Raw genomic sequence first — 9854 nt, 5'->3', positions numbered from 1 at the left:
GCGAAAAGGCCGCGATACTCCCAGAGGGAGTCGGGCCGGAGTACATAGAGCTGCTCCTCTGGGCCATGGAGCAAACAAATTCACCGAATCCGATCATGAGGGAGCGGTGGTGGGAGTATCGATCCCAGATGGAGCATCCACCAGAGATTGAAGGATTGAGCATCTACAGGGTGCCGTTTGTGAGGGTGTCCTGCCAGAGCGAGCCGGTGGAGTCTTCGTCGACCGAACCCAACTGCAAGAGGAGAAAAGCAGTTGGCCCGACGACGCTTCCCCGCCATCGTCTCCCTCGCCGTTCACATCGTCTCACGGGGCGTCTGTCTGCCGCCGAGGAATAGAAGGGGGCTGCCCCCCCAGCCCAATAGTCGGGCAGGTTGTGAATTGTCAGGAGGAGCTTAGGGTTGTCAGTATTTGCAGGTTGTGAATTGTGTTTTGTGTTGTGTGTTTTGAGAGTACTTTCAGATATGAATGTATTTTGAATTTCAGATTTGCAGTATTGAGCATATGAAGTATTTTATGAATTCTAGAGATCTATTTTTAGCACTTAAAAAATGTAGTTTCATAGGAGTATAAAAGTGCAGACAATGTGATTCTCAGAGAAGAAACTGCAAGTTTCAGTTTCAGATTAGAAACTGCAAGTTCAGTTTCAGATAAGAAACTGCAACTTTCAGAGGCAGAGCATTTATATTAACACGGCCTTTTCAAACAGGGTTAACATCATGTTGGAAGTTTTATTCATGGTCGAAAATGGAACTACCAGCCAGTTAACATCATGCTGATCAACATTCATGCATAGCACATCTTCATATGATGCACAGTCAAAATGCCCACACAATGTCGAGTGTGCGAAACACAGAGAAAACGAGGGACGAAGTTTTGGCAAGTGTTGGACGTGGTTTTGGGCTGCCCCGTCTAGGCTTTCATTTTTAACATGCGCAGCCCACGACGTCGGATGGGAGGTCCATAGGCCTGTTTGTATTTTCTTAGGGTCGTCATGTATCGACCGGCCTATGGACCTCCCATCCGAGGTTTTATTTTTGGCAGCCCAATTTATGTATTTTTTTGAAGAAAATGCAGAGGTATGTTCTATTTTTCTATATAAGAATAGGAACGCCAGGTCCAACTTATGTTTCCCTTCTAACTATATTATATATATTTAAATTATTTTATATGTTGACTGTTTAGTTCACATACTCCCTCCTTTTCGGTTTATAGGGCTTATCTCAAAATTTTAGTTTTTCAATTTTATAAGGCTCAATTTGGTTGTTTTCCATCACATGTTCAGATTCCAAGGTGCATTAAATCATTGCATGCAAGTATTAAGAGAAAATTGACCAATGCATGTACTTTATGCAAGCATGCATTGCAATTTATGCATTGATAAACATAATTTTTTGAGGAAAACAAGTGCATTAATTAGGTGCTTTTGCAAACTACAAAAAGTATTCCACCATTCATCATCTACCTTGGTTGGTGAGATTTTTGAATTGAGCCCTATAAACCGAAAAGGAGGGAGTAATTGGCAAATAAATCTCGCCGCCACCCCCCGCCTCCTGACTCCGGGCGCGCTTGCCCCCCTCATCAAGTCCGCTCGTGCGCCCCATGGAGTCGCCGGCCATATCCACGGGGGAATGGCTAGAAGACAGGCAGATGTACAAGATGCATCTCCCACATGTCTACAAAGCCTTCCCGCGGATGCTCCAGCCGCTCGACTCCGTCGCGCCGGCGGTGCTGCCGGAGACTCGAGGGAGGAGATGGAGGGAGCGGGCGATGCGGATCCGCGACGACACTCTCTCCTGGACCTAGTGCACGCGCGAATGGAGGGAAGCAGAGGAGGAAGCTGCGAGGGAGGAAGCCGAGGAGGGACCAAATCCGTTCTCTCACTCGCGCAGGTATGCTCGGATGTGCAAGGATCATGTGGATTGGGAGCTGCTGAATCTAGCCATGTGGATCTACTTCGGAGGAGATTTCTCGGAGAAGCACAGGATGCCCCACCCCAGTGAGCTACCGATTGCATTCGTTCGATGGGCGAAAGGAGAAGTGAATTCAGGAGATCCACGCTGTGCTGCGAGATGGGAATGCTTGACTGGACTCCTGCCCACCAGCACGCCACCAGAGCTGGAGCAGCTGGATCCCCTACCTTACCTCTTCCCCAAACCTGCAGAAGATTGAAATTAGGCTTGCAATCTGCTTTAATTGAGCTGTCTGGTGGTTATTTCTGCTTCCTGAGAGACAACATCTGGCTGGAGGATGAGCAGGAACTAGGAACTCCGATGAATTTCCCCTATCACAATGGGGGGAGCGCCGGTTGGGCAGTGGTATGACCCACCTCCGTCCCAAATGGGGGCACAATCTGGGCAGGCTCCTGTAATTGCCCAAGATCAATCTGCTAGTGGTTCTGACTCTCAGATCAGCGGGAAATCTCAAGGCAAGAATCAGCAAAAGAAGAGATAGGACATCTAGAAAACTGCTCTTGCCCCTGCTTCGGGCCTTATGGCATACTTTGAGGTGATATTCTACAACTGTGGGGAACCAGGGCATCATTTGGATAAATGTGTCAAGCCCAAGAGTTGTTTTATCTGCAAAATGGTTACCCATAAAGTTAAGAATTGCCCTGTCAGAAGGAAAACCCACAGTTCTGCTAGATATGTTGGAAGTGATAGAAATACTACTTACTTTCATGCAGTAGCTAACCAGAGGAGGAGGAAAACCCTCATTCACTCCCTTGATGGCCCTAATGGCCCTGTTACTGAGGTAGATGAGATGCTGAAAGTGGCTAGTGACTTCTAGAAAGACCTGTTTAAAAAAGAAAACTCTTCTGGGTTCACTCTACAAAACAATTTTTTCTCTGCTTCTGAAAAAGTCTCTCCTGCTGAAAATGAGCTGCTAGAAGCCCCTTTTTCAGAGACAGAGATGAAGGAAGCCATTTTTAGCTCTTATCCTGATGGGGCTCCTGGTCCTAATGTGATTTCCTTCTTGTTTTACCAGCATTTTTGGGACTTGGTGAAAAATAATCTCTTAGATCTTTTCCAAGCCTTTCATAGAGGAGAGTTGGATCCAGCAACTTACTCATGGGGGGTCTATTGGGGTCAAGTTAAAAAACTATGAAAGTGATTTTTTCCTTGCTGGTAAAGGCCTTAGGCAAGGTGACCCCATCTCCCCGCTTTTGTTTAATTTAGTAGTGGACGTTCTTACTAAAATGCTGAGCAAAGCTGCTGATTATAGTCTGATTGCAGGGCTCTGTCCTGAGGTCTGCCCTGGTGGCATCATTTGCCTTCAATATGCAGATGATACCATCCTTTTCTTAGACAATGACTCCACACATGCTAGCAATCTGAAAACTGTTCTAACCTGGTTTGAACAAGTCTCAGGCATGAGAATCAACTACTCTAAAAGTGAACTCATCCCTATCAACATGGATGATCAGGAGTTAACTGACTTCCTCTCTTTTATAGTCTGTAATAAACATAACTTCCCCATTAAGTACCTAGGTATCCCTTTCTACTATGATAAACTGAGGAGAGAGGATATCCAACCCCTTCTGAATAAAATCATTAAAAGGATTGCTGGGTGGAGGGGCAAACTTCTCTCTTACAGAGGTAGATTGATCCTCATACAAGCTTGTTTGGCTAGCATTCCAGTGTATCTCCTCTTCTTCTTCAAGTTCCCTAAATGGGCAGTGAACCTCATCAATTCTCAGATCTCTCATTGCTTGTGGAATGATTTTGAGGGAAATAGAAAGCTACACCTTGCTAATTGGGCCCTAGTCTCTATGAAAAAAGATTTTGGAGGCCTAGGCATACCTAACCTCCAAGAAATTAACATCTGTCTTCTAGGGTCTTGGATTAAAAGATCCTATGAGGAAGACCTGAAACCCTGGAAGCTTCTTATTGCCCATAAATACCTAGGAAATAAACCTAATATTTGTGTCCCTTCCTCCAACCCTAAGACCTCTAGATTCTGGAAAGGATTAAAATCTATTATGCATGCTATGAAATTTGGCTACAGATGGAACATAGGGGATGGGAGCAGAACCAGGTTCTGGGAAGATAGTTGGTTTGGCACATCCCCCAAGCAGTCCAATTTTGGCCTATTTACTCTGTCCACAATGAGCTTAACAAAAGTGTCAATGAAGTTTGGGACGGTCAATGCCTAAAACTCTCTTTAACAAAAGCATTACGTTTACTGCCGATCCAGATGCCCTGATTTGGCAGCTGGACAATAAGGGGAAGTATTCCTCTAGCTCCCTCTATCATGTTATCAAATTTAGAGGGGTTCAACCCGTGTTTATCCCTGCTGTCTGGAAATTGAGAGTTCCCCCTAAAATTCATGTATTTCTCTGGCTTCTCTCCAAAAACAAATTGATGACTAGGGATAACCTTAGGAAGAGACACATCATCAAACCCCTTGATGGTGTTTACTGCTTGGAACAAGAGTCTTGTTCTCACCTATTTTTTGAATGTATAGTTGCTAAACATCTCTGGGCCCACATTGAGGAATATTTCTCTAGTCAGATTGGCTCATCCTTCGAATCTGTCGCTAGATTCTGAATTGCTACCAAAAAGTGCTCAGTTTTAAACAGTGTTAGCTCAGCTGTCCTTTGGTGCCTCTGGAAATATAGAAATGCTATGATTTTCAGTAACACCTCCTGGATTTCCATTCCGCAGGTCTTGAGGTTGATCAGGAACATGGTGAGGAACTGGGCGATTCTCTCCTCCGGATCGGACAAGGACAAGTTGATGAGCTTAGTGGAAACCCTAACAAGATCCTTCCAGAAACCGTTGGCGATCACTTGTGGCTGAACAAGGCTCGACCTGCTCTGGGGCTGGACCCGTGGGCTCGTCTCAAGATCTCTGATGAAGATGATGGGCACCTGGCGCTGAAAAAGAGGGACATCCACCATGCTACGCCTTCCAGCCCGGTCTCTCCGCTTGCTTACTGGTTGCCGCAGGCTGACACGGCCCCTCGGCTGAAGACCATGAAGGCTTCCCTGGACCCTCCTTGTGTCATTTGAGTGCTCTATCCGCTCTGCCTTTGGCACCGCTCAGGTGATTTGTGTTATTCATAGAATTTGTTCATCCACCCCCCTAGTTTGTAGCTTTTCTACCTTTGCTTTCGAACTGCTCTTTGAGCTGCTGTATCAGAATATGTTGTGGTTTCGTTCTCAGCAATGGAACCGGGGAGATGCTCCCTGTTTTTCTAAAAAAATTATTTCATATGTTATTATATATTATTTTTATTGTCATCATATATTTAACAGATACTTACATATGTAAGAAAACAATATCCCACATCTTATTAACTTATAAAAATAATTTCTTAACAAATAAAATCCTGGATTGTTTTGGCACGAAAATCCTAGTGATTGTGTACAAAAGCTTGGTAAGATTTAAGGACGAATGTAATAATATCACTTATTATTTAAATATATTTATAACAAAATACTCAGCCCCTTTTTATTTTTTGATAACATTGCTGGCCCAACCCAACATTATAATTAGAATCAACCCAGCAAAATCGTGTATTTCGAGAAAGTGCAAATGGCCTGTAATTTTTTAGGAAATAAAATAAACGGGCCGCATGGACGCTACATTATTTGTTCACCCAGCCCAGCTAATGGCTGTAATTCAAAAAAAAGATCAAATTGACTATAAATTCTACCGCGCAAAAAAAGACTGTAAATTCTGAAAAAAAATATGTGCCACATTTTTGGAGGCTGAAATGTGGGCCAATAGGTTGAAGCCAATGCAAGTCGTTGTCAATTTAGTCAACAAATGATTCTGACATGTTAGCCGTTGGATTTACATCCAACAACAGGCATCCATCTTCAATCTCTCTTCTTCTTCCTCCAGCGCCGCCGGGACCACCTCCCGCCTCCTGCTGCTAGCAGCTCTGCTTAGCATGCTTCGCTATGAAGCGCTACTCCACCGTTCGCCAGGCCATCCCTCCACCCCTCCACACCTCCTGTTCTTCTCCACCAACTGTCGAACCACACCGCACTAGAACCAGTTAACCCTCATACACCTCTCCGTCTGCGACTCTACTCCCGCATCTTCCCATCTCCGGCTCGTTGCTGTCCGGGGCCTCGCCGTCGTCCACCACCTTGGATGCGCTCGGCGCGGCGTGGTCAACGTGGTCAACGAACGACACCATCGGAAGTAGACAGTGCGTGGAGAGGCTAACAGCTGGGTCCACGGCCACACACAAGGAAATGCCTCCTTATTACGCGCAAAATAATGATTCCTCCACCTGACATCTGGGACCCACCGGAAGGGCCTCTGTATTTCGCGAAATAAAGTGCCCCCCGCTGACATGTCGGACCCACCAGCTATCTTCGCATGCAAGGAAGTGCCTCCTTATTACGCACAAAAAAATGAATATTCCCCCTGCCAGCTGGAACCCAGCATAGTGGGAGGCTGACTTGTGGGCCTACCAAGTTGACGGGGACGGAGGGCTTTGTCAACTTAGTCAATATGAACGATTCTAGCTCCTGTTACCGTACGATGTTTATCTAACGGTCGTAGTGCTTCTTCAACCTCTGGTCTTCTTGCTCCAGCCGCCCAAACCAGCACCGGTCGTGTCGCGTGCTCCTACCTCCCGTGGCCGGCTGAGATGCCGCGGAGGCCTCACCGCCCCCTACTACTCCAACCGCTGGCCAGACCATCCCTCTACTCACCCACACCCCCTGTTAATCTGCGGCGGCAGCAGCCTCACACCGCAGCCGAACCAGTGAACCCTCGTACTCCTCTTCGCGTGGCATCCACTGCTGCGTCTTCCCTGGCTCCGAGTCGTCCCCTTCCTAGTCCTCGCTGTCGTCCACCGCCCTGGTGCTCTCGACGCGGCGTGGTCAACGTGGTCAATGACCGACTTCCGTTGGAAGAGTACTGTACGTGCAGAGGCTGACAGCTGGGTCCACGACAGCCGCAAGGAAGTGCCTCCTTATTATGCGGAAAATAATTATTCCTCCACCTGGGACCCACCGGACGGGCCACCAGTATTTTGCAAAAAAAATCGTTTCCCCCTGACTGCTGGGACCCACTGGACGGGCCACTGTATTTCGCGAAAAAACTTTCCCCCCGCTGTCAGCTCGGACCCACCGGAAGTGCCTCCTTATTACGCACAAAAAATGAATACTCCCCTAGCTAGTTGGGACCCACCTTGCTGGCAGGCTGACTTATGGGCCTACTAAGTTGACGAGGACGAAGGGCTTTGTCAACTTAGTCAATATGAACGATTCTAGCTCCAGTGACCGTACGATGTCCATCCAACGGCCGTAGTGCTTCTTCAACCTCTGGTCTTCTTGCTCCAGCCGCCAAAGCAGCGCTGGTCGTGCCGCATGCTCCTGCCTCCCCTGGCCGGCTGTGCTGCGCAGAGGCCTCATCGCCCCCTACTATTCCCATAGCTGGACAGGCCCTGCGGCGACGACAGCCTCACACCGCAGCCGAACCAGTGAACCCTTGTAGTCCTCTCCGCGCGGGCTTCCACTGCCGCGTCGTCCCCTTCCTAGGCCTCGCCGTCGTCCACCGCTGTGGTGCTCTCCGCGCGGCGTGGTCAACGTGGTCAAGGAACAACTTCCATCGGAAGAGTACTGTACGTGGAGAGGCTGACAGCTGGGTCCACGGCCACAACCCAGTTTTTTTGTGATTTGCCAAGTAAGTCGCTTTGTCAGGCCTGTTGGGCTGCAAATCTTTCAAGATGAGGAGAGCTTTCATTCGGCTGGCCGAGAAAATGGCCCATTAGTAATGAGAAATGGGTTGTACATTTTTAAAACACATCAAACCGGCAATTAGTTTCAAATATCTTTTTTTTCATTTCAAGATTTTAAATTACATTAATTTTTATGCGTGGAGAATTTGTTGGATTTTATATTGATATACATTTATTTTTAAAATCAGTTTGAATGTGAGTCGAAATTTCGGGATTAAAAACAGTTCGGACCGCACCGAAATATGCAAAATTTCGTATAATTTTTTAACCGTTGCCACAATATGGGCTGCAATGCTAACAAAAAGAATATGGGCTCCAAAAAAACCTTAAGAATTAGCAAATGGGCAGTAAATTATTAGAAATAATGGCAGATGGGCTGTATGCTGTTTTCCACAGATTTGAGGTTTTCCTAAAAAAAAAAGGTTGACGCACAAGCACTGACTGTTGGATGTCCATCCAACGGTCGTCGTGCTTCTTCAATCTCTGCTCTTCCTCCTCCAGCCGCTCAAACAAGCGCCGGCGGGACTGCCTGCTCCCTCCTCCTCGCGGCCGGCTGTGCTGCCGCGCAGGCCTCACCGCCTGACCGTACTCTCATCGCTGGCCTAGCCATCCCTCTACTCACCCACACCTGCTGTTATTCTCCGGCAACGGCAGACGAACCAGTAAACCCTCGTACAGTCATACTCCCCTCCGCATGGGAAACAACTGCCGAGTCTTCCCTGCCTCCGTGTCGTCCCCTTCCTAGGCCTCGCCGTCGTCCACTGCCCTGGTGCTCTCGGCGCGGCGTGGTCAACATGGTCAAGGAGCGACTTCCATCGGACGTGGACTGTACGTGGAGAGGCTGATAGCTGGGTCCACGGCGGCAGCAAGGAAGTGCCTCCTTATTACGCGGAAAATAATGATCCCTCCACCTGACAGCAGGGACCCACCGGACGGGCCACCGTATTTCATGAAAAAAGTGTTTCCCCCTGACTGCTGGGACCCACCAGCTACACCTTCGCACGCAAGGAAGTGCGTCCAGGCAAAAAAAATGATTTGCCCCCCTGACTGCTGGGACCCACCAGCTATATCTTCGCACGCAAGGAAGTGCGTCCGGGCAAAAAAAATCAAAATGATTCGCCCCCCTGACTGCTGGGACCCACCAGCCCCCCGACTGCTGGGACCCACCAGCTACATCTTCGCACGCAAGGAAGTGCGTCCGAAAAAAAATGATTCGCCCCCTGACTGCTGGGACCCACCAGCTACATCTTCGCAGGCAAGGAAGTGCCTGACAGTCGGGATCCACCTGGTCGAAGCGTACGTGGCGTTTTCATTCTGGTCGCGAACGTGTACGTACATATATATTGGTGGACGTAGAGGTGCGCACGTGTTGTAGTAGAGGCGGCCAGGGTGCAAGAAAGAAAATACGGCCACGTATGTGTACATACGGGCGGGGTCTCGAACGCCTACTCGCACATACGTACGGCGAGGGCTCGTGTACATGGCTGGGTCGGAACGGAGAAACAGCATCGTCGTCGTGTTCATGGGGAGGCAACGGAATGCGTCGTGTTCATCGGGAGGCAACGCGGCTGGGTCGGAACGAAATGCGTGGTCGTGTTCATCGGGAGGGCTTGAACGGAAGAGGCGATGGAAACGAGGCCTGGCGTACCGCACAACGGAGGAAACGGACCTCCTACGGTCGAAACAGGGGTCCTGTTGATCGGGAGGGGTGTGGCGTACCGCAAAACGAAGGAAACGGACCTCCTACGGTCGAAACGGGGGTCCTGTTGATCGGGAGGGGTGTGGCGTACCGCGAAACGGAGGAAACGGACTTGTGTTGGAGCGCTACGGTCGAAACGGGGGTCCTGTTCATCGGGAGGGGTGTGGCGTATCGCAAAACGGGACTCCACGGGATACTGTTCATCTCCACCGTCGACCCCCTCCAGCCTCCATGAGCTACTGTTCATCCACCGTCGACCTCCTCCAGCCTCCACGGGCTCCTGTTCATCCAGCCTCCACCGGGCGCTACTCCACCGGCTACTGTTCAACCACCCCTCCACCGTCTACTATTCATCCAGCCCTCCACACCACGGGGTCCTGTTCAACCACCCCTCCACGGGCACCCCTCCACCGTCTACTGTTCATCCTGCCCTCCACACTACGGGGTCCTG

The sequence above is a fragment of the Triticum dicoccoides genome, chromosome 6A (assembly GCF_002162155.2).
Source record: "Triticum dicoccoides isolate Atlit2015 ecotype Zavitan chromosome 6A, WEW_v2.0, whole genome shotgun sequence".
NCBI classification, from domain to species: Eukaryota; Viridiplantae; Streptophyta; class Magnoliopsida; order Poales; family Poaceae; genus Triticum; species Triticum dicoccoides.
This window is presented reverse-complemented; position numbering follows the sequence as displayed.